Source organism: Mustela erminea, chromosome 12 (genome assembly GCF_009829155.1).
Source record: "Mustela erminea isolate mMusErm1 chromosome 12, mMusErm1.Pri, whole genome shotgun sequence".
NCBI lineage: Eukaryota > Metazoa > Chordata > Mammalia > Carnivora > Mustelidae > Mustela > Mustela erminea.
In genome coordinates this window covers 48,390,020-48,416,593 of record NC_045625.1, presented here as the reverse complement: position 1 = coordinate 48,416,593, position 26,574 = coordinate 48,390,020, and the positions used below count along the sequence as shown (strand labels likewise).

The 26,574-nt window shown below is 38.6% G+C and overlaps 1 protein-coding gene and 1 pseudogene across 2 annotated transcripts in view; both read right to left on the bottom strand.

Annotated features, from left to right (window-relative positions):
• The window catches only part of MLLT3 (MLLT3 super elongation complex subunit), a 278,476-nt gene that overhangs the window by 143,661 nt on the left and 108,241 nt on the right, over positions 1–26,574 (bottom strand). The gene's annotated exons all lie outside the window — the stretch shown is intronic.
• Positions 4,333–4,457, bottom strand: LOC116571195 (annotated as a pseudogene).

Genomic DNA, 26,574 nt, shown 5'->3' with positions numbered 1-26,574 from the left:
CAGCAGTCACTTGTAAAATAGTACCCCCAAAACCCCCAATGAATTTATACCTTTAAAATAAAGTGATGGTACCTTAATTCAAAAGCAAGGAGATGGGGGCTAGAATAAGTGATAATATATAGCTATAAAGCAAAAATTCAACGAAAAGTTCACAGAATTATACTGGAAGCTCTATTAATCATATCCTACCTGGTTGAAATTCCTTGGAAATGCCAATGAAACCCAATTTTCTAAGTATTTAAAATGAAAAATATTTTACATTCTAAGACAATATCCTGAAGCCCCTCTATTTCTATCTAAAAATTAGTCATGTCTTCATCGTTAAGACTGACATTTCCTTGGGGTATCTGGGGGGCTCAGTAGTTAAACGTCTGCCTTCGGCTCAGGTCATGATCCCGGGGTCCTGGGATGGAGCCCTGCATCCGGCTCTCTGCTTGAAGGGAAGCCTGCTTCTCTCTCTCCCACTCCCCCTGCTTGTGTTCCCTCTCTCACTGTGTCTATCTCTGTCAAATAAATAAAATAAATTAAAAAAAAAAAAAGACTGACATTTCCTTAATTTCTCAACATGAAACACAAATTGTTAATAATGAATAGGATAACAATTACCAAATTAGCTAGCATATCATGGTTTAAATTCTTACCAATTACTATAGAGCATGTTAGGGAATCTATCCTTTAAAACAAAAAGTCTTTACTATCTGTGAATAAAGGCCGGGCTTCAAAACCTATGGTCTTTTGTTTTTTCCATCATGTTATAAACATGCTATAAATAGTCTGACAGACAGTTTCACCTTTAATTGAACCAACTCTGACTACAACAGGGATATGGACTTTTGTCTCCTCCCTTCCCTGGGGCCTAGTGGAATAAATGCCGGAGGGATTCCACACAAGCTTTAGATGTCTTGGACTTAGACCCTATTTGTTTTGGAACCATGGGTTCCTTTCTTATTAAATTCTTCTATTTGTGAGGAGAAAACTGGAACAAAAATGAAAAAGTCTAATGTGTTGACTTCAAGGTTTGTTCCATCAGTCATCATAGGAAATCTCAAAGCCTTTTTTTTTTTCTCTTTCAGGCAATCAACTCACAAGGTGCTTATGCTTTGTTTTTGTTTTGTTTTGTTTTGTTTTGTTTTTTTCGTTTGTTTTAAAGTAGTATTTGAGAGAGAATGGGAAACAGAGGTTCTGGGTTACAAAGGCAGTGTGCTACAGACCCTGATGTAGTCTCACAGACCCAGTTAAAGTCTTTGAAAGCAGACCTCTCCAACATGGAAGCCAACTCTAGCCCCCAGAACTGAAGCTGACCACCAACCTGAGCATAAAGGAAGATAAAAGAGGACAGGAGAAACCCCTCCGAAACGCCCCCTCTCTTCCCTGCTCTGGGACCCAAGGTCCAAGCAGAGCAACATCCTTTCTCCCCAGGACTCGGTTCCTTCTATAAAATGAGGGCTGGAGCTGGTGTCTTCCAGCCTCCGCCATCCCATTCAATGACGCGCTGAGAGGAACGAATCCCAGTGTCGTGCATTGTATCTCCAAGCTCACTTTTACCCTAAAATGAGATGAGCAATCATGGGGATAGAAAAGCTACAAAGAAAATCCCAAAGAAAAAGGAGTATTTTCTCTGACTGTATGTTTCATAGATTACTAACCTGTAAAACAGTTCTGGTCTGTTGTTGTTGGTTTTTTGTTTTTGTTTTGTTTTAAGTGGGCAGCAGAGGGAGTGCTTTTGTTCTAGCCTTTGTCAACTTTATCCCCTATTTAGAACTGCCCAAGGAAGAAGTCCAGTCATCATCCGGGCTGGATCCAGAGAAACACAGCCTTGTTCAAATACAAGGACACCCTCAGCCCTGCCCCAGAGCTGAGTGAGTATGGCTGTGGTTCCAGCAGCCTGCTGGAGATCTGGCATTCCCTCCACACTGGTAGCAATGCACTCGGGGGCAGCCCCTCATGCCTCTAGCTCATATATGTGAACTGAAGTTAACGTGACGTACTTGGCCGTGCCTGCAGGGCTCTATAAACAGTGCTGGCTCTCACTGAACAGGGGCGCAAAGGAGAGGGGAGGTGGGTTCTGTGAAAGCACAGGACTCGGGGCCGAGCACCATACCCAGCACAGAACAGGTGCTCAATAACCATCCGCCCACTGACAGACACACACCTCTTGAAAGTAAGCCAGAAATAGGACGCAGAATTATGGCTGGTGAACTGCGGGGTGTGACACCGTACTCTATCAAGGGACATCTCCAACCATCCATCATGGTCTCACGAAGCCCTACCAGTCTAGGATCAGAGTGACCTCGGCTTCCCTTCCGCCGCAAACTTTCACTGCAGTTAAGACACAACTCTGGGAATAAGACGACCAGGTGTCCATTCTAAATCCACCACATAATAGCTATGACGGGGGGGGGGGGGCAAGTCACTTTGTCTCTCAGCTCTCCTCCTGTGTGGCGAGTGACTCCTACTTACTTCACAGTCTAGTTGCACTCAGAAATAAGGCTGTGTTTGTGCAAGCACCTGGAGGGAAGGGGGAAGGCTGGCTTCTGCAGAGGCACAGTCCCATCTCTAGGAACTCTAAACCCACACTCCACAGAGGGCTCCGAGGGGAACAACAGCTGTGCCAATGAACTTCAGAGACTATGAAGAAAGAGATTGACAGCACCTCATGACGGTTTGGATTTGAAGACTCTGGATTAAAGAGATCCTGGTCTGCCCTCATCTGGCAGGGCCTGAATTTGTTTTCTCTGTTACTCCTAACATGAGGGATCTCTTTAATTACTGAGGGGGTGGGGGTGGGGGGATGGCTCATTTGGAAGAAACTGCTTAAAATGGTTTCCTCCATAAATTTAATATTCTAATATGACATAATGCTGTTGGCTGTTTGGGGAGGTTGGGGGGAGGGAGTTGCTGGCTCTTTATATGCTTTTAAGTTTCTTATGAAAGTTTTTAACTTTGTACTTGCACCCCAAGGCAATTACTGTGAAGGGTGATTTTAAGCACAACTATTCCCTAATTCATTTGCTTTTTATGTTGTTACTGCTGTTGGTGTCTCTTTACATCTACAAAAGAGCTTTTTTTCCTGTAACATCATCATTATTATTATTGTTGTTGTTGTATTTTACAAGAGGGAATACAGATGATCCCCTGTCCCTGCCTCAAACAAATCCTGAAAAAGAAACCAGAAGGTTTTCAAATTAGCTGAGACCTTCCCCTGGGAAGAGTTAACCTATTTGACTCAAAGCTAGCAGTTCAGAGAGAGCAAGAGGAATAAAGCTTAGAGAAGTCAGGTACTTTGGTTTAAAGCTCTGCGTCGCCCTAACTGGATAAGTATGACATTTCAGGCTATGTCACAACTTTTCTGTGACTCAGTTTCCTTAGCTTGACTTGGGTAGTAATCTGTCCTAGCTTGCTTTCTGGGGATGCTGTGAATAACACTGTTTTGAAAGGTAAAGGCATTGGAAGTACACAGTTATAAAAATCCACATCTGAAATGTCACAGAGATAACAATATTCATCTGTGGACAGAACCAAATTTGAATAAATTTGTGAAATATTTTTCAGAGAAATAATGTACCACAATGGTTTAATTCCCATAACTTTGAACAGTGCTATAATACCTACAATACACAGGATAAATTATATGCAAATATAAGTAGAAATTATCTAAAGCCTATCACTGTGACACAATACTTCCGCAGTACTGAGTTAAGCTTCTGGTGTCCCGAAAACATAAAATGTGAAAATATCACAGGCTGTAACAAGGTGCAGTCCTTTCTACAAATACAAAAGGTATTTTATCTGCTCCCTTCCTTCGCCAAACCCTGGATCTTCTCTCCCCCTGCCTTCGTCTTTGGAAAGTAGATTTAAGACAGCAAAGCAAGCAAAATGTAGATGAAAAAATATGAGAGCTAAAATAAAATCATAAGTTAGCACAAACAACTGTTGCTGCTTCCATGACAGCCAAATCATAGGCCACAAACCTGTTGTTGGGGCATACTGGGGCCTTTCCATTTTAATCCTTCCTACTTCTTCAAAGAAAGGGGACCCAGAAATAAATAAGCATGGGAAACGACGCCTCCACTACCCCGGGACAAGGCCTCCACTGCCTGCACTCCTGGCTCCTTTCCTTTCATCTTAGTGCTTTTAGTTCTGGAAGTTTCCCTCCATGCAAACTGAACCACTTGAGTAATCGCCAGGCTGACTTGAGCAAAGACAAATTTCCACATGGAAACTCCACAATGGTGGAATGACAGAGCCAGTCTACTGCTGACCTGCCTCTGCCAAGAGGGTCAGGATTCCTTTTCCTCTATGTTGGCGAGGCAGCCTCACCCTATGGGCTGGGCACTTCAGGGCCATTTGACTCTTTAAGACACAAGTGCATTTCAGTACAGCCCAACAAAATCAACTAGCAATAATTGCACCTCAGATAAACCTCATTGGCTACGATACTGCCACTGCACAAAGCTAGCCCAATGGAATCAGAAAGATGACCACTTAATTCACAAAGGATTCATGCACTAAATCACTGGATAAACCTCCCTACCCTTCTAGAAACAAGAAGAACCCATTTAAGATCTCAGAATGCCTCATGTAGTGATGGGTAGACAGCAGATGCTCAATAAGTTCTCTACTAACTGCCTATTTATTAAGTGCTAGGTGCTACAAATACAAAGATAGCCAGAGCAGATGACTCTGTTTGAAGAACAGGCTTGTAAATAAATGATTATAGTGTTAGCAGCAGTGGCAAGGTGCAGGGGTAACACACACACACACACACACACACACACTCACACAAGATCACAGTGGGTTTCAGAAGAGGTTTTTAATAGATATTCCTAAAGGTAAGCCTTGAAAAGTAAATATTATTGGTAAAAACTTACTTGTGATTCAAGGACCTAAAGGAAGAAGAGAGAGAATCAGAAGGAGCAAACTATTGCCAGTCACCTGCTACTGAACACCAAGCTTTCCTTGATGAACTCTCAAAGGGCAATTCTGAGGAAATGGAATATCCATATATTTTTCCTATTGGGGAAACTATGTATTTCAGTCACACAGCTGAAACAGCGAAATCGGCTAAATTTCCATCTCAGACTCTTGGGCAATTCTTGATTTAATTCCCCAACTGGTGTCACAACAGCCATTTTCCTATTTTCCTCAGGAATCTGAAAGACCTCGGACCTGCAACAATTTAATTTGAGATACCTGAGGAATAGCCTCTCATTTCACCATTACCTGATTTTGCCATCCCTGATGCCACTGTGAGATGCCTACGGCGAGTAGGAATCAAATTGCTCTCTACCCACTCCCACCACCGCCCACCCCAGCTCAACATCCTGTAGATCCTTCTTTCAACAACATATTGCCAGTTAAGAATTCCTCCCACTTCCTAGTCATGGAGCACTGGAGAAAATTCAGTTACTTCACTTTTACTTCAAAGAGGCTACAAGCTACTTAGCAAAGTCAAGACTGTCTGAAGAGCTAAAGCAGAATTTTTTTCCTTCAGCCAAACAAAAGAAAAGTTCCTTCCTTAGCACTAAAAAATATGCATTGTCACTGATTTGGGCCAGATCACACTGTGGTCACCAAGTAGTGACAACTTCAGAGAACCAGGTCTTGACGTCTTCCTGTCACTGCCAGGGTGATGGAAGGTTTTCTATTCAGTTAAAGGACAGAAACACAAAAGGAAATGACTTAAAGGGTTATTACTCACATGAGGACATGATTCAAAAAAAGAGATTATGGATACTACAGAGCCACTGGTATGGGGAAAGAGTTGGCTGTCCATTAAAATAACTGTGGCGAGCCAAATCCTCACCACATGTTCTTTCACAGCCTCATCTGGTTAACTTTCCTACAATTTCACCACTAGAATCAAACTGGCAAACTGTCATTCAAAAGTGTATTCAACTCTAGGGCCAGAAGGAACAAGGAAGTCATTCAAAACACCTCTCTCTAATTCAAGATGACCACACCTTAAAGCCAATCCAAATAAATAAGAACTTAATGGCTTCTTAAAATTATGCAGAGAAGGCCTTTTTAAATGCCTTCCTCAACTGGCATCATTTCTAGAGTTCCGTATTTCAGGAAATAGTTATTTACTTCTCACCTAAGTCCCTCCTGCTGCATCATTTTAGGCTATTGTCAATCATATATTAGGATTCACATATTTCAAGATCTTTTCATTTCCACATCAAGGAATTATATGTCCATTTTTACTCTAGTTTTGGACATACAACTTCGTACTATTCTGGATATTTTTTTCCTTAGAAATTTCAGTACTAACTTTGAATTAGACAAGTTCCAACGAGTAGGTCTCCACTTTATTGTGCAAACAAGAAAACAACGCCCTTAATATGTAAGAGAGGACACATGAATGCAAAAGATTTTATTAAACAATGCCTTTTGAAATTTCAGCTCCTAATTTTACCTTATTACCGTGACAATACAGTATTGGCCTCTCCCAACTCTTCACCATCTACAGCTGAGGACATCCCTCTTCCAGAGGCTAAAAGCCTCTGACATCTAAAACCTCCAACCTACATGTGTTGAAGAAACGTACTCCAAATTCAGTCTTCTCTTATCCTGTCCAGTTTAACCATTTCTAAAGATTCCTCTAGATGCCTGTTTAGACCTTTATCGACCAACCTAAGAAATCCAGACTCTCTATCATAACATCCTCTGTTTCCCTATCTTAGTCACTGCTGAATTTAAGAGGTGGTATATGAACATATACCATTAGGAATTCCTTACCTATTACCAGTCAGGAGGTTTAACAATAGATTACCATAAAACTACAGAGAGCTCTGTTAAGTCCCAAAGAGGAGAATGCTTACTGACTAAGAAGATAATTAGTATAAGAGGCATTAAAGGAGTGGTTTCATTTTATTATTTTTATCTGACAGGAATTCCAATGACTATACATTTATTTCTCAGGTAATAAACCCCCTCTCATAATGGGGGACACCAAACATCTGTCCTTGCCATTTACTTATTCCTGTTGTTTCCAATACTAATTGTGTTTAACACATTATATTACACCTCTTGACTGTTTAAAACCTAAAAAACAGACCTACCCTCTTGCCTCACCCCACCTTCAATTGTCTCTGTTGATCTCAGAATTATTATACCTGACTACTCAGCTGCTGAGTATTGGAACTGCCAAATGACAAGCAGTCACGACTTCCTCAGACACAAAAAAAAGTTGTTAAAAAAAAAAAAAAAGAAAGACAATTAGAGGGCAACAACCGTAAATCATGTCAGACCCTAAAAGCAAAATGACCGTTCCAAACTCTGTAATCTGTATTACAGCAATGATCAGAAATGTTCAATGACATACCACCACAGATACTCATGTATCACTGCAGATAATCACAATTTTTAAAAGTAGAAAATACATATGCATACACAAAAGACCTCAAATAGCCACAGCAATCTTGAAAAAGAAACATAAAACTGAAGGTATCACAATCCCAGACTTCAAGTTTTATTCCAAAACTACAGTGATCAAAACAGTATGGGACTAGCACAAAAATGGACAAATAGATCAATGGGACAGAACAGAAAACCCAGAAACAAACCCATAATTATATGGTCAATAAATCTTTGACAAAGGAGGCAAGAACACTGAGTGGGAAAAAAATAGTCTTTTCAACAAATGGTGTTAGAAAAACTGAACAAATAGCTACATGCAAAAGAATGAAACTGGACCACTTTCTCAGACCATAGATAAAAATAAACTCAAGTAGATTAAGGACCAAAATCTGATACCTGAAACCATAAAAATCCTAGAGAGAGCATAGCGGTAATTTTTCTGACATCGGCTGTAGCAACATCTTTCTAGATATGTCTCTTCAGGCAAGGGAAACAAAACCAAAAATAAACTATTGGGACAATAACAAAATAAAAAGCTTCTGCACAGCAAAGGAAACAACCAACGAAACTAAAAGACAACCTACTGAATGAGAGAAGATATTTACAAATGACATATCCAATAAAGGGTTAGTATCCAAAATATATAAAGAATGGATATAAGACCAAAAAAAAAAACAAAAAAAAACAAAAAAACACAAAAAATCCAATTTCCAATCAAAAAATAGGCAGAAGACATGAACAAACATTTTTCCAAGGAAGACATACGCAGATGGCCAAGACACATGGAAAGATGCTCAACATCACTCGTCATCAGGGAAATGCAAATCAAAACTAAAAGGAGCTATCACCTCAAACCTGTCAAAAGGATTAAAATCAAAAACACAAGAAACAAGGGTTATCAAGGATGTGGAGGAAAAGGAACGCTTGTGCACTGCTGGTAGGAATGCAAACTGATGCAGCCCCAGTGGAAAACAGTATGGAGGTTCCTCAAAAAGTTACAAATACAACAACCCTATGATCCATTAATTGTACTACTCAACATTTATCCAAAAAATTGAAAAAATTTCAAAGGAATACATGCACCCTTGTGCTTACTGCAGCATTATTCACAACAGCCAAATTATGGAAGCAGCCCAAGTGTCCATCAACAGAGGAATGGATAAAGATATGGCATGTATATATAACAGAATACTTCTCAGTCATCAGAAAAGAATGAAACCTTATTATCTACAACTACATGAATAGAACTATAGAGTATAAGGTTATGCAAAATAAGTCTGAGAAAGTACCATATGATTTCACTCATATGTGGAATTTAAGTAACAAAATAAATAGAGGTGGCTTGGGGGAGAGACACAATCCAAGTAACAGACTCTTAACTAGAAGAGAACAAACTGATGGTTACTAGAGGTGGGGTGGGTGCAGGGATGAGTGAAACAGGCGATGGGGAGTAAGAGTACATTCATCATGGTGAGCACTGAGGAATACAGGATTGTTGGAAGACGGTATTACACACCTGAAACTAATGTAACACTGTACATTAACCACAAGGAGATTAAAATAGAAAACTTAATTTAAAAATAATACACAGGATTTTTTAAATGACAATCAGCGAAATATTAATGTATTTCAAGTGTAAGATGCCATTGATCATAAACAGGTTCAACATTATTGTATGCCACACAAAGAAGAAAATACAGCCAGAAAAACTCCTACTACCAGACATATCCCAGCTTCAAAGATATTAAAACGCAGATCTCACCATCTATGAAACACAACAATAATATCATTGTAGTTGATTAATTATTTGCAGGCATATGAATGTATCATAAAAGATTTGGCTCAAGATGGTGTGCACAAAAGGGCAATCCAGCCAACTGATCTTTGGGAGAAATCTTATCAAGGAAGGTTGGGGGGGTATTTATTTTAGAGAAGGGGGAGAGGGAGAGAGAGAGACTACGGCAAGGAGATGCCTCTCTGAGCGCAGAGCCTGACGTGGGGCTCCCTCCCACGACCCCGAGATCATGACCTGAGCTGAAATCAAGAGTCGGACGTTTACTAACTGAGCCTCCCAGGGGCCCTCAAGTAAGTTTTCTTTTCCTTCTGGTGTCACTGTATTTTCCATTTAGGCCTCTTCAAAGTTTTCATGAAGAAGCTATCATGGCAGAATTCTAATACATTCTCCACCATGCTCTCCACCTTATTCCTTTAACTTTCCACTCTTGTTTGCGAACACAGAATAGTCATTCTACCACCATGACCCTGTACTGCTGAGCTGGAGGAAGGTCTCCATTGCATAATGCTTCCTCAGTGGACACACCTGACTGCCTACAGCTCACAGAACCAGAAAGGTTTCTATTCTTTTGGCTTTTATGCCCTCAGAGCACTGTGAGACTTTCCTTATTACCCACCTGCCTTGGAGAAACTTACTCATCTTTTAAAACTCAATCCCAAAATTACTTCTCTTTCCTGTCTTCCCCATTCAGAATCTTCTTCATAAGTGCCCCTCCCCCCAAATTATAAATTTCCCCTCCATATCCTATATATAAGCAACATTTTAGTGCACTTGAAATCTGCTTCTCTGGTCCCCTACTAGTCTGTAACCTATAAAATCTATAAAAAGAACCCCCCCACTTTTTTTTCCTTTAATTCTACTTAGTACTGCCAGGACCTAGTATGGTACTTACCCCAACTATTCAAAACATTTAATGAAATTCTGAAAACAAATTGTGAACATAAGAACACTATGACCCAGAAAACAATAATTATATAATTACACTCACATCCTGAACTCAGTTAAATATTTTCAAAAGATAAGGAGTATGGCAAAGGTCTTTGAAAATATGAATCAAACTTGTAAGACCCCTGGTACAAAATCTGTATTTTTCTTAATCAGATTTTTAAAGCAAAAAGCATATTTATGACTTGGGTTAATGACTGGATTTTACATATCTAAATTGCTTGTAATTGGTAAAATTCTCTTAGGGAAATATATATCTCACACATGATTTTAAGACAGTTTTTCACTAACTGGCTCCTAGAACAGTTGATTTATATAAATAAGGAAACCTAAACAATACCTCCTATTCTCAAGTAAGTTATTTGCTGTGATATACTTTCACCTGCTTATTTCTCATATGCTCCAAAAATAAATAGCTATGAAATGTTACGACCATAATAATGTAGTACAGAACACTAAGCCAAGACATTTAAAATCATCAATCACATAAAAAGAGATGCACAATATATTTTACTGCTAAGTTTCTAAGAAGTTACTACACTTTCTACTCTAAATTATCCTGTTTTTGTGAAAGAATATATAAACACATGCAGACGTGAGTGTGTGTACACAGAGTGATTAAATATCTACAGAAAAGACTAGAAGGGTAAACAACAAACTTAACAATGATTTTCCCCTGGAGTGGGACTTAAAAATAAGGACAGTATTTTTAGATTTTTTAATGACAAATAAATCAGTGTCATTAATTGTAATTGTGCTGTGCAAACAGATTTCACCTGATCTAAAATGTACACTAGATCTGTAGAACACATCAATACACAATTGCCAAAATAATGATAAAATAATAGTAGATGCTTGCACAAGTGTACATATCATTCTCAGCCATAAAGTAACACTTCCTTCACACACAAGCCATAGTTAATCATACATTTCCTAAAACGCATTTTTGTCTGTCATCAGTTCTATTCAAGTGTTGAGCTCTCCTTTTTTGTTTGCCAAAATATTTTCACTGAACTCTTGTAGCCTTCAACAAGAATGACCACTAATGCCAGCATGATTCAAAACTGTTTTGAAACCCCCAGCGCATATAATAAATATAACAAACAAAGATGATCCATATGTAATTAACTTGTAGAAAATTACTATTTGGAAAAAACACAGAAAGTTCACTGAAAAAGTACTGGAATCAAAAGAATCTCCAGAAACAAGGTAACACACAAAAAATATATATATAGCTTTTCTCCAGAGTACAATAATCACATTCTGGAATAACAACTTCCGAAATACAATGGAACAAAAGGGCTCCATTTACAAAAGCTACAAAAACTTAACAAACTCAAAACACATATTACCCATAAATAAAGCTCTATCACTTTATCGAGAGAGCTAGGACACCTAAATAAAAGAAAAAATACAGCATGCTCTTCGGTAGGGAAGATGGAATATCACAAAAAAAGGTTAATTTCCCATAAATCAATCTATACCTTTACCACAATTCCAACAAACATCCTGTCTTCTGTATGCCAACACGAACAAAAAGCAGTCATGACAATTAATGAGAGAAATGGGGGAAGCCCACTAACCGGCCACCCTCCAAGGAGTGAGTAGTAAATAAATATATGAAACGATAGTCCAACTCGCTAGTTTAAAAAAAGGGGGGGGGGGTTGCAAAAGGCAGTATTTCTAGAAGATTGGCAAAGAATTGAAAATAAAATAATGTTACACTCCTACAACGCAAATTGGTATCAGGTACATGGCAATAAATCTTTTGACTTATTCTTCAAGGGCTAGCTCACGGTGCCTTTACGAAACTTTGAACAGTCAGGAAGAGCGGTCATTACTGTAGGAGAGCCCTGCACACTCCCTCTTCCAGGGGAGGTCTAAGGGCCTCCACCAGCTGGTTTATGCCCCAAAGGCAAGGAAAGGAAGTTTCACTGTCTCCGTGTATCAGCATTTGTTGATTAATAGAAGACTGGAATAGAGAGGAATCTGGAGTAAACAAGAACTCACTAGGCTACCCATGACATTCTGTAACGACAACAAAACCACCCTCACTTGAGAAATGTTATAGAAATGTGTCGTGGCTAATGACTGTTTGATGCTGCGATTCTAAAACAGAATTACTGAATCAGAACAAGGAAAAACAAGGTGGGGTGTGTGTGTGTGTGTGTGAGAGTGCATCCATATTTGTCTAGGCTTATTACCTAAAATCATGGGGGGCGTCTGGGTGGCTCAGTGGTTTGGAATGCTGCCTTCAGCTCGGGTCATGATCTCAGGGTCCTGGGATCGAGCCCCGCATCGGGCTCTCTGCTCCGCAGGAAGCCTGCTTCTCTCTCTCTCTCTCTCTCTCTGCCTGCCTCTCTGCCTACTTGTGATCTCTGTCTGTCAAATAAATAAATAAAATAATTTAAATAAATAAATAAATAAATAAATAAATAAAAATAAAATCATGGCAGAAAAGACATTAGCTGATAAGATGCTGAAGCTGGTGCTTAAAGTTTCCAGAAAGAACTAGTTCGTACTACAAGGTCCCCTGCCTCATCTTCCAGCTGCTCTCCTGGTCTCCCACAGGTAAGGAATGAAGGGGAGAAACTGTGGTCTCTAGTTACCTTTAACTCTGTCTATCCAAGGCTAAAAACTTGCTGCTGTTTAGGAAAATCATAGGACGTTCACTACTGGAATGGAATTCTATTTATAGCCAACGTATCACTCGATTGTTTACAAAATGAATGAACCATCCTGCCTTTGGAGAAGCTTACAGCCACTCCTGAAAAGACAAACAACCTAACCAGTTTTGAGCTCAAGCCATGCTTTCCCAAAACCCAGAAAATTGCTTTATATTCCCTAATCAGTATCATTCAGGAAAACTTCCAACTTCGTGCAATGAAAAAGAGAACCATTCCCCCAACCTAGGAAAACGGTCAGTCTGTACCAGTAATGTAGTTATCAGGCAAAATATCCACAACCCAAATGGTATAATTTATGAACATCTCACTCTTATCAAACTAATTTCAAAACAATTTTGAGGCATGTGAGGCATATCTACGTCAAAAATCAAGACATTAGCTGTCTAAAAAAAACAAGGAATTATTCCCATTGAACTCTAGGAGTCATAGACTAAACATTCAAGATGGGAAGTAAAATGATCTGAAGAAAAGCCAAATTGAAAAAATATATATATTTAAGAGAGATGAATATCAGCAAAGCCCGTAACTCAAAGTTCAAAGCTTTATTTTCTTTTCTTCAAAGACATAGCATTTTAAAGGCAAGTCATATTCATATATTCCCAGTGTTCAAATCCTGCAGATAAAAAAAAAAAAAAAATCAAATACACAACACAGGTAAAGGTTACTTATTAATTCCCTAGGCAGTAAATTTAATCTGATACCTATAAATCAACTCTTCCTCCCTGCCCCCAGACCATACCCTCCACTCACGCCTTGTAAGGATAAATGTTTTATTAAGGTAAACATTATAAAAACAAATCAATTAAGTCAAATTCATAGAGACAGAAAGTAGAATGGTGGTTGCCAGGAGAAGCAGGGGGAAAGGAAAGGGGAGTTATTGTTTCCCTGCATAAAGACCTTCAGTTTGGGAAGACGGAGATGGATGTGGACAAAGTTATGCAACAATGTATATGTGCTTAATGCCACCGAACTGCATACTTCACAACAGTGGAAATGAAATTTTACACTACGTGTATTTTACAATTTAAAAAAAAAATCAATAACTAACTGGTGGCCCAGTTAGTTAAGCATCTGCCTTTGGCTCAGGTCAGGATCTCAGGGTCCTGGGCTGGAGCCCCAACATCAGGCTCCCTGCTCCACGGTAAGCCTGCTTCTCCCCTCCCTCGGCCGCCCACCCCCGCTAGTGTACATGCTCTTGCTCTCAAATAAAATCTTTAAGGAAAATTAATCACCAATCTGGCAAACTATAAGACAAACTGAACAATGTAAAACAATTGAAAGAAAATTGAAAAATTGTCAAGAATTTAGAAGACTCTAAATAAAGAGTACTAATCTCTCTTTTGATTACAGACTAATGATCACAGAAAGAATGATAACCTCCTCAAAATATTAAATAAATGATGCTTTTAACTTATTTAGATAACATGGATAACTTTTAAAAATAGTTTCAAAAACTCAATACATAGAGGTGCCTGGTTGGCTCAGTCGATGAAGCATGTGACACACTTGATCTTAGGGTCATGAGTTCAAGCCCCATGGTGGGCAAAGATCTGACTTTTATTTAAAAAACAAAACAAAAAACAGAATCTGATTCTTTCAGGGTCCCTGGGTGGCTCAGCAGGTTAGGCATTTGCCTTTGGCTCAGGTCACGATCCCAGGGTCCTGGAATCAATTCCCACATCCGGCTCCCTGTTCAGTGGAGAGTCTGCTTCTCCCTCAACCGCTCCTTCCACCACTCGTGCTCTCTCCCTCTCGCAAAAATAAATAAAATCTTCCAGGGGGAGAAAAAAAAAAAAAAAAGGGAATCTGAGTCTTCCAAAGAGCTTCTAAAAGACCTGTTCTCCTTAAATGAAATTGGGTAAAAGAAGGCTCAAATTCAAGTTTATAAGTAGTAAAGGAAAAAAGCAAATGCCCAGTTTTCCATGAGAGAAACTAGATTGCCAGGTAAGTCTGCAAAACATAAAGATCAAAGGAACAATGAATGGACATTGTTGATCCCAGATTTAGACAGAAAAGCATTCTTGAAAGAACTAACCATATGAATGCCCTGCCAGTCCTCATTATCAAATTCAAAGGCAGCAAGGTAACCAAGGTACTTTGGTAAAAAGTGTTTAAACTTTTTAGCACAAAGGGCTTATTTCATGTTATGCATCTTTTTAGGAAGGGGAGGACAGACATATATTTTTGGACAACAAAGCATCAGAAAAAATGGAAAAGATTCCAAGACATCACTTATGAATTAAAGGAAGTAACAAAGTGAACACTATTCCACAAAAATATATTAAATAAACTCCTCTTTTCTCTCTGCCTAACAAAGAATTAAGGCGGTGGAGGCTACAGGGGGTGTAGGGATGAATGAGCCGATCTGATGGAAAGAATATAAGAAAAAATAAATTTTTCTTAAAAATTGTAATGAGGAGGGTTCCCAAGACAAATAGGTTTCCATATCTACAAACTGGCCTACGTAAATATCCTAAAAACACTGTCATTAAAATGCTTAACCCTTTTCAAAGATCTTGGCTTCCTAAAGTTGATGATATATACTCTTCTTTCTTGGCAGGTCTCCAATACGTCTGATTAAAATCATTAAAGGAAGTACTAGATTTGTTGATTGGGAAAATGTCCCAAGATGGTAAGAGAAACGCTGAGTATCACCTTGCCAATCACTGCGGTTATAGGTTCAGTGGTTAAGGAGGCCACCCTGAAAACAGCAATAGGGGCGCCCCCTTCTGCCAGGGCAGGTGGAGAACTTTACGTTCAACTACTGACAGTATGCTCTACTTAAACAACCTATCTTCAAATACAAGTCACGGGAGACAAGGCTCAGAGAACAGGGAAGACTAACAAATCCTTGAAGAGTACAAGACAAAATAACTCAAAATTCCTGTTCCAGTAACAAAACGTTGTTGGCAGCTTATAACACAAGAACAAGCTATTTTATCTCTGTGATTTGATGAAAATGAAAAGTAGGGAAAAAGGGGTGCCTGGGTGGCTCAGTTGTTAAGTGTCTGCTTTCAGTTCAGGTCATGACCCCAGGGTCCTGGGATTGAGCCCCACATCAGGCTCCCTGCTCCACAGGAAGCCTGCTTCTCCCTCTCCCACCACCCCTGCTTGTGTTCCCTCTCTCGTTGTCTTGCTCTCTGTCAAATAAATAATAAAATCTTTTTTTTAAGATTTTTATTCATTTATTTGACAGAGATCACAAGTAGGCAGAGAGGCAGGAAGGGAGGGGAGGTGGAAGGAGGCTCCCTGCTGAGCAGAGAGCCCGATGCGGGGCTGGATCGCAGGACCCTGAGATAATAACCTAAGCCAAAGGCATAGGCTTAACCCACTGAGCCACCCAGGTGCACCTAAATAATAAAATCTTAACAACAACTACAAAAAAAAAAAAAAACCCACAAAAGAAAGAGAAGTTGGACAAAAGGTAAGGGGAAACTAAATGTAATTAACCATTCCAGGGTGGTACCAGAAATATTAAAAAAAAAAAAAAAGTCCTACAGTACTTGTACTAATTCCAAGGAATAAAATGAATAAAATCAAAAGAGAAATTACATTCAACCTATCAACCAACAGCACATATTTAAATAAATATATGGCAAGCCGTAGAGTCCTAAACAGATAAATTTTAATGTAAAACCACTTTTCTTTTTATTCTTAATCCACAAACCCATTAAAATTTGGCATTTTAAGAAGAAAAAGGTTAAGGGGCATCTGGTTGGCTCAGATGGCTAAGCGTTTGACCCCTGGTTTTGGCGAGAGTCATGATCTCAGGGCTGTGATACCGAGCCGCACGCTGAGTGTGAAATCTGCCCCCAAATCTCTCTCCCTCTGCCTCTCATTGCACTGGCACTCTCTCTCTAAAGTAAATAAATCTTTTAAAAAAAAAAAAAAAAAAAGAAGAAGAAGAAGAGGAGGAGGAGGAAGAAGAAGAAGAAGAAAGTTAAATTAAAGCCAGGGCCCCAGGGTGGCTCAGATGGTCAAGCACCTGTGTTTGGCTCAGGTCATGGTCCTGGGACTGGGACTGAGCCCCGTGTCAGGCTCCTTGTTCAGCAGGGAACCTGCCTCTTTGCCTATCTGTGATGTCTGTCTCTCTGTCAAATAAATAAATAAATGAAATCTTAAAAAATAAAAAAGAAAGAAAGAAAGTTAAAGCCTCATGAGCACTTTCCTAAAGGAAGAATAAAATGAGGAAAAGCACCACACTTGCACCACACTATACAATCGCGTATATTCCTGCTCAAGAAAGCAGAAAATTCCAGATAAAGGCAATGATAATATGAGAGAAATTGGGGGGAAAATATAAGCCAAAATTGAAATCTATTCTTTATTTTATGAGGAAGACAGACTCTGAGAGACAATCACCTGCAATGGTTTTATGAGATGAATAAAATTTTTTTCCCCAATCTTCGAAGTGTTACTGCTAAAGACAACAAAAAAATTTTAAAACAATTTGTGTTTCTACTCTTTGAGATTCAGCCAAAAATCAATTTGGAAAATCAAACACTCTATTCTCAAATAGTAATTAGCAAAAGTAGAAATGGGAAAAATATTCCACAGTGGGGCAAAGAAAACCTTTAAATAATCACAAAATCTACCTGGAACTTTATCAATCAATAGCATTTTCCTTTAGTGGTAATTTTTTTTAAACATGCCTTTTACAAATTTGTTTGTTCGCTTTTAAGATTTTATTTATTTATGTATTTGTCAGAGAGAGAGAGCTCACAAGCAGGGGGAGCAGCAGGCAGAGCAGGCAGAAGGAGAAGCAGGCTCCCCGCTAGGCAGAGAGCCTGATGTGGGACTCGATCCCACAACCCTGGGATCATGACCTAAGCCAAAGGTAGTCACCTAACAGAATGAGCCACCCAGCATCCTGATTATTTTGTTTGTGTAACTTTTAACCTTGAAATCTTGATTCCCAGAAATGCGGCAAAGATCTGCAAACACAGAAGGTCCTTGGTGGATGAGATACATAATTTCCTCTTAAAAATATAAACAAAAACAAAACCTGGATTTCCAACATGTAATGTGAATTTATGTTGTTAAATGAACACATATTTGGTGTTTTATATATAAATAATGTGTTCATGTTGTTTTTACATGCAGTGATATTTTGAAAATAGCCTCTTTAGATATAGATAATTTCTCATCTAAGAAGTATTTTTTAAAAGTTTAAATCAGCACAGGTAACAATTTCAATGCTAATGTCCTATTTTTAAACATGTTTGTCATTATGAATTATGTATATGCACTGACATCAATCATTAATCTGCAGGTGTTCCTAATGTAAATTGCATATACCTGTTTAGATTTCTTCCGAAGGCTAGTAGCATACTAATTCTCATTTAGAAAAGTAGGCACCAAGATCTTTTTTAACCTGAAAGCTCTGTGAAACTGAATGGGCTAAGAAAGGAACTTGGAGATAATTTGGTCATGTTCTAGTTCAAGTTGAATGGTAGCTTCATGGATGTTCATTTTATTATTCTGCTTTTTACTTTACATGTTACTTACATTCTCTTATATGTACCAAATGTTATGTAGTTAAAAATTAACTTACAGGGAGCCTTGATGTCTCAGTAGGCTAAGCATGCAACTCTTGATTTTGGCTCAGGTCATGATATCAGGGTTGTGAGATGGAGCCCCACATCAAATTCCCCATGGGTCACAAAGCCTATTTAAGATTCTCTCCCTCTCCCTCTACCCCTTCCCACAGTGCTCCCTCCCTCCCCCATCTAAAAAAATTATTTTATGGTTGATATAAGTTCTGAAAATACAGTCACAAACATAAAAACGATTAAAACAGTCCATTATTTCCTAGATTTATGTATACATCAGTACCTTGGAACTAACTGAAAAATTTTCTTTACCGACATTTCATTATACAGAAGAGATCGTTACAATCCAGAAAAATTAAAAACCACGTGAAAACTAGAATTTCTCAACTAAAGTAAGAACTCTAGTAATTTATACATAGAAAATATAGTTTATAGATCTGGTCTTGCAAACCTTCTGTTCTGGCTATACATCTATTATTAGAAGACACTAGGGCAACTAAAATGATGTCTGCAAATTAGAACCCCTAATTAGGCATTGTTTGAAACTTTATGGAGCAACTAGGAGGGATTTATGGCTTACCTATCCAACTGACTGTCTTCTGTTTAAAATGTGTCTAACAACAAATATTACAAATCAGTCTATAGTCTGAATTGTGAGACAGTTTCTCTTTTTTCCTAAGGCAGTATTGTTCATGTTTGCCTCTTTTTTTTTTTTTTCAACTTGCTTAGTAAATCACAACTATCTCAATACATTTGCCCTAAATTAAAGTTAAGAGGGCTAGAAGTTAAACATTATAAACTTATTATCAGAAATTTTATCTTCAAGTGTCCTCCTTCTCTTATTTACTAGCAAAATATTTTATAGGCATTTGCCACATAAACAACTCACTTCCTTAGAAAGAATATAACCTATCAAAACTTATCAAAAGACCAATTTCTAGCCTTAATTTTTTTTCCCTTTTCAACAAGTGTTAAAAACAGGTGTCAAAGATAGAACCAGGTTAATCTGACCTGTCCAACCCAGCTTAGCATTTAACACCTTGTCATAACATCCTTATCTTTTAACACTCAGGAAGGGTTAGTATTTCTTTGAAAACAGTCCCTCAACTCCACAAACAGGTTTTATTCCTATAAAAATATGAATTTCAGTTCTGGCAATCTGACCTAAGAAGATAATTCTGATCAAAGAAAAGCATTATACACAGATATTCATTACAGTATTATTCATTATACACAGATGTCCATTATAATATTATTCATCTTAGAAAAACATATAAATCCACGTAAATGTTTAAGAAGGAATGACTACCCAAATGATATTTCTTTTGTAAGTAGAATATTACACAGCCATAGAAAATAACGTTCACCCCAAAAAACGTGCAATCATATGGGAAATAAGTTACATTACAGTGAAGAAAAGGGCAATTATATTTTTTAAACCACATAGAAAAAATTAGAAAGTACATTGGGTTTTCAAATTTTTGTCTTCTCCCAAATGGCCAACAATGTGCATGTATAATCGTTTCATCTGTAACACCACAGCTATTTTCCTACTGTTTGTACTTTAAAATAGGTTACTGTCAAACAATAAAAAATAGAAATAAAAACAGGGGCTCCTGGGTGGCTGAGTCAGTTAAGTATCCAACTCTTGATTTTGCCTTAGCTCATGATCTCAGGGTTATGAGATCAATCCACACCTTGGGCTCTGCGTTGAACATGGAGCCTGTTTGCAATTCTCTCTCTCCCTCTACCCCTCTCTGGCTCTCCCTTTCCCTAAAAAAAAATTAAAATAAAATAAAAATAAAAATAAAAAATGTTACTGTCATTTTAACACTTAGCCCCCATGGAGTATATGCCTTCTTCCTTACTTTTCTAGAACACATACTTCCACACACTTGACCATCTGAAACACAGGTAAAAATTTTTCAGATATCAACTACAGCCTCCCTCTTTTAGAAGATGTACTTAGGAGAGATCATTTATTGACTGAAGACTACAAAAGTATCATAGTTAAAATTAATGTGACCTTGTACTAGACAAACGCAACTTAGCCTCCACAATCACTGGGAATTTTTTCCCACCTGCGACCGATCCTAGGGGATTTTCACTGTTGTGGGTGATTTCTATAGCCTCTCACATCATTTACAGAGATAAGAGCCATTTGGTTACCTCTTTTCCAATTCCTCAGGGAAGATCAGATTGATGCACTAATCCAGAAAGCTTGAAAGACGTTCATTTTTATCTCTTTTGTTTTTAACTTTCAGTTACATAAAGGCTCAAGTTAAAGGCTCAATTTCAACTTAAAATTAAGAAAAACTGCATCATTTTTGTAAGAAGTAAGCAAATAATTCTTTGAAGTATTTGACTTTCTCTCTCTAAACATTTTTTCCTCGCCTCAAATCTGTATTTCCATATTTCCCAGATAAATCCAACTGCCTGAAGTTTTCTCTGAAATTATTCAAGACCAGTATATTTCAGTATCACTCGGTACAATTTTGCTAACATCTTCAGATTGCCCACCCAGCCACCTGGGTGGCTCAGTGGGTTAAGCCTCTGCCTTCAGCTCAGGTCATGATCCCAGGGTCCTGGAATCAAGCCCCACATTGGGCTCTCCACTCAGGAGAGCCTGCTTCTCCCCCTCTCTCTGCCTGCCTCTCTGCCTACTTGTGATCTCTGTCAAATAAACAAATAAAATCTTTTTTAAAAAATGGTGATGGGGGGGGGGCGCCTGGGTGGCTCAGTGGGTTAAAGCCTCTGCTTTCGGCTCAGGTCATGATCCCAGGGTCCTGGGATCGAGCCCCACATCGGGCTCTCTGCTCAGCGGGGAGCCTGCTTCCCCCTCTCTCTCTGCCTGCCTCTCTGCCTAATTGTGATCTCTGTCAAATAAATAAATAAAATCTTAAAAAAAAAAAAAATGGTGATGGGGCACCTGGGTGGCTCAGTGGGTTGGGCCTCTGCCTTCAGCTCAGATCATGATCGCGGGGTCCTGGGATCGAGTGCCGCATCGGGATCTCTGCTCAGCAGAAAGCCTGCTACCCCCTATCTCTCTGCCTGCCTCTCTGCCTACGTGTGATCTCTCTCTCTGTCAAATAAATAAATAATCTTTTTTAAAAAATGGTGACAGTTAAAAATTATTTTCAAATTAGTTCTGCATTTTTATCCTTCAAGCAGGCAAGTTTTCCCACCATGAACATTTCCTCAATATTAAACTCTTCTCTTCTTGCTTGTCATCCTTAACTCATCTCCTCTGTGTCGTTCCAATTTTAGTCTATGTGCTGTGAAACAACCACAGACACTTCTCAAAAAAAAAAGTCAGACCTGAACTTCTTTTAAAACCACCAAAAAAATCATTTAATTTTATATATATTAACATTCAAAAATGTAATTATTTTATTAGTTTTATAGATACAAAGAGAGCTTTCCAGAGGAAGGAAGTAATCTTGTAGTTGTACTCCACATACATACAAAAGGATTTTTCCTCCTCCTGGGGTAAATGGCACCTCAATGAGACGTTGGCTTTTATTTATTTATTTATTTATTTATTTATTTATTTATTTATTTATTTATTGAGACGTTGGCTTTTAAAACTACACCACTTTCATAAATTTAAAAATGTACTTACAGCTAGTTGAATGGGAAATGCCTAGACTTCATTCCTGCCAAACTATTAGCAAGCTACTTAATTAATGGGAGTCTACCAAACCTTTTTGTCCTCCAAACAAAAACTGGGCATATTGTGAAAACAATCATTTTTCTCTGTCTCTACTACACTTACTGTAAAACGCTGAATACTATGGACAACCACACCAAACTCAGAAAAGCCACTAACTTGCTTCTCAGAGTGTGTTCTACAAATCTGGGAACTTATCAGAAATTAAAAATAAAAATCTCAGACCTCACCCCAAACGTATTGAATCACAACCTACATTTACCAAGAAGATGCCTAGGTCAGGGTGCCTGGGTGGCTCAGTCGGTTAAGCATCTGCTTCCAGCTCAGGTCGTGATCCCAGGGTCCTGGTACCAACCCTACATTGGGCTCCCTGCTCAGTGGGTTCTCCCTCTCCCCCTGCTCATGCTGTCTCTCTTCCTCTCTATTAAATAAATAAAATCTTAAAAAAAAAAAATGCCTAGATCATTTGTCTGCACTTTAAAGTTTTGAGAAGCACTAGCCCAGAAGTTAAAATAAAAGGCAGCATGATAAACCATCTCCTGCGTCCATATTCTAAGTAGTGCAAAGCCACCCAAAATCTAGCCAGCAATGAATAAATCATTCCTAGAGATTGGTGGTAAATCTTTTAATTAAATCGAGACTTTCCTCAAAGGTTTAAAAAAAAAAAAAAGGTGTGTGGCTGATGCTTTGTTTCTATTAACATTCACTGCACTACCAAAACTATGTCTTCTTTAATAACCTGCAGAAAATAGGTACATCTGTTCTCCATCCTCAGTTAAGAAAGCATTATTGCTGAAGAATTTTCCTCTTCTTTTCAAACCTATAATGGGTCTTGTGGATGAATTCTACTTCCAATTGCTTGAGGTTACAAATATTAAAGAAGTTAAGGAATTTTAACATAACATCCGATTAGGACCAACTTTAGGAAGTATTTATTCACTGTACAAATGCATTAATTAGGTATAGTTGAAGTAAATATATGGATGGCCCCTATCATTGTCCCTGGCCTCAGGGACAGTATCTATACTGTAGATAGTATGTTATACCTGTAACAAAGAGTCTTCACACTTTCAAGAAGGATTTTCATACGAAAAAATCAAATCACAGCCTACTGGGAATTGGTAATAAAATCTGTATCACAGAAGTATGATTTATAGAACTTTCCAGAGGTGTTATCTAAAATATAACATGGTACACCTATACTGACCCCTGCTCTGTTAGTCCACAGATTTTTAAACAAGATGCCTCTATAAGGACTTCAACTAGAACCCGCCACAAAAGTGCTCTGGGAATAACTTTATCCCTCTACAATCATAGCCTTGTTCTAAACAGAGCCCTTAAGTAAATTAAATCTTAAGAAAAACACACTTTTTTGTTTGTAAAGAAAGAAACATTTCCTGAATGCCAGAGAATGTTTCCTTGAGAAACTGTTTATGTTACTGCGCTGAAAAGGTGTTTATGTTGCTATAAACACCTTCCTTGTAAGAGGGGATAGAGAGTCTCCCTATTGTTTACATTGTAATCAGCCCTGATTCTAAAAAGATCTAGACGATCTTACCGCATTCTGTCCTGATTAGATCACTCCCAAAGATATTCTGTATTTGTTTAGCATAATCGACCCATTACATAAGAACAGCGGACCACAGGTTCATAACCGGTACTACAATTACCAAGGCCATCAATTAGCAGGTTGTGGTAGTTTATGTTGTGTCAAATCTGTTAAGCACGAACAGCATTTCCTGAAATCTCTTCCCTGTATAGATGCGGCTTAGAGTTCACCAAGAGTAAAACTTGCATAGATCTGGAGAGATCTCTAAGGACTTGGAAGCCATAACTCTCTGAAGGCTGTTATGGTTAGAACAGTGGCCAGATTTGGCTCTGTGGGCGGGTTCAAGCTGATCTTTGCTCTTCTCAGATCCCTATCCACCTTTCCAGATGGGTCCGGTAAGTCAACAGCAACTCCAGCCCCACCAACAGACACAAAGAGGTGGTAGTTACACAGAGGTACAAGCCTCCACGGCTCCCTTCCCCAGGAGCCTCCTCACAAGTGTTGCTTCTCAGACTGACTAGATGGGGACCCCACTCATCCTCTAGTTTGCCTCCTGGCCCTTTCTTTCCCAAGCTCCTACCATAAATCTTCAAGGTTTAACTTCCATAATCAATCCCTTATTCCATAACCTGCTATGGTCTTCTATGATTAAACCCCAATTGATTCTAAAGGTTTGCTTTATTTGGTGGCTCTAGATTTAAATGGTCTCTTGCCATTAAAGCCATGGTATATTCAACAGTAAATGGCAAAGCAAACCGTACCTGCTCATGCTCAGCTGGTAAATGTTAGTAGAATAGGGCCCGGAGTTTACACCCCCTCCTTAACCCTAATTTTTCCCATATAACTTTTCTCTTTTTGTTCTGGCTTTGAGACACAGCTGACATATTTTAAAAAAAAAAAAAATCACATATGTGAGGTGCATAATTCGATGTTTGGGCATAAACAGACACCAAGGAAACCATCACTACACTCAAGGTCATGAACATATCCATCAACCCTAAATGTTTTTTCATGTCTCCTTAAAATCCTTCCCCTCCCTGCCCTACCTCCCATAACCACTGATCATCACTCTGTCACTATAATTACTTGGAATTTTCTAAAATTTGATATGTCTACATATGGAATCATACAATATATAGTCTTCTGGGAAGGGGACTGGCTTATTTTACCCAGTGTAATTATTACTCAATTATAATGATTATATTTATATATTTATATATTATATATAATGTTATATATTATAATCACAATTTTATAATTATAATTATGTAATTATAATTATATGTACAATATATATTATATATAATTACAATTATATAATTATTACTCAATTATAATTATTTAATTATATTAAGCTCCATCCAGATTGTTGCAAATATCAATAGCTGATTCCTTTTTGTTGCTGTGTAGTATTTCATTACACCACAATATGTTCACCCATCTCCCTGTTGGCAGACATTGGGGTTACTTTCAGCTGAAGGCTAATACAGATAACACTCTTAGGAACATTTGTGTAAAAGTCTTCCTAGGGAGGTATGCGTTCAAGTCTCTTGGGTAAATGCCTATGAACAGAACCACCAAGTGGTTGTGTCCTTAATATTTTAAGAAAATGAAACACAGTCTTTCAAAGGGCTATACGGTTTTAAGTACTGACCAGCAGCGCATAGGAGTTCCATTTGCTCCCATATCCTCATCAACATGTGGTATGGCCATTCCTTTCAACTTTCACCATTCTAGGCGCAGTGCAGTATCTCCAGGTAGTTTTCATTCCTATTTTCCTAAAAACTCGTGGTACTGAGCATCACTGCATGTGCTTCCTAGACGTGTGGATCTCTTTTCTTGAAATGACTTCAAATCTTTTGCCTATTTTTAAGTGGGGATTTCTTATTATTGGGTTATATATTCTTTATGTATTTTAGATCCAAGTCCTTTGCCAGATATATATTTGGCAAATATTTTCTCCTAGCCTGTGGCTCTTCATCTCTGGAACTTTTGAAGAGTAACATTTTTTCATTGTCCCTATCTAACTTCAGGCACCACAGCAGTTTCCTAGGGTTGCCATAACAAAGTACCAGAAACAGGGTGGCTTGAGACAACAAAAATTTAATCCTAGAAGACAGAAATCAATGGGATCAAAGTGTTGGCAGGGCCAACCTCCCTCTGAAACCTCTAGGAAGAATCCTTCCTTCACTCTGTTAGCTTCTGGCTTCCAGTGGTGGCTGGCATACTGCATTCCTTGGCTGTGGTGGCCTAACTCCAGTCTCTACCTTGTCTTCGCATAGCTTTCTTCCCCGTGTCTCTCTGGATCCTCCTTAGGAAGACATGAGCCATTGGTCTTAGGGCCCACACTAATCCACTATGATCTCTACAAAAGACCCTATTTCAAAATAAGGTCACGTACGCAGGTATGTGGGGGTAACAATGTCATCTTATCTTTTGGCAGGGGACAAATTCAACTTATAAAAGGCACTCCAATTTTAGTATTTTAAAAAGCACACTGAACGATAAATCATTCAACATGATTTCTGGCCTCCTTGACAACAGCCTGGTCTTGCCTCATTCACTTTTCCCATAGCGATATCCCCTACACTCATCTGCAGGACTTCTGCCCATGGCCTTACCTCCCCAAAACAGATTCCCGGGATACAGTCAGTTTAGTTTAAGCATCTATTCCAGGCTAACCCCTCTTTATCAACTCTTAGGTAGAGGTATATGAAAAGGAAAATACTGTTGTTACATGGTCTTCTCTTTTACGATCTCCCCTCCTTGACCTACGCCCAACCAGGGTATGAAAGTTTGGAGGAACAGGGTTAGCGCAGTGACAATTCTCAGTCTGCACCAAGAGGTGCTTCTTCTAGTTCTAGCCCTATCTTATTTCAATACCACCTGGAAGAAAATCAAAAATGCTTTTCCAAGAAACATGTCCCAAACTCAATTTAAAAGGACAACAGCCATTTTACTATCTTTCATGGTTTCTGGGTCAGGAATTCAGAAGGGCTTGGCTGAGCAGCTCT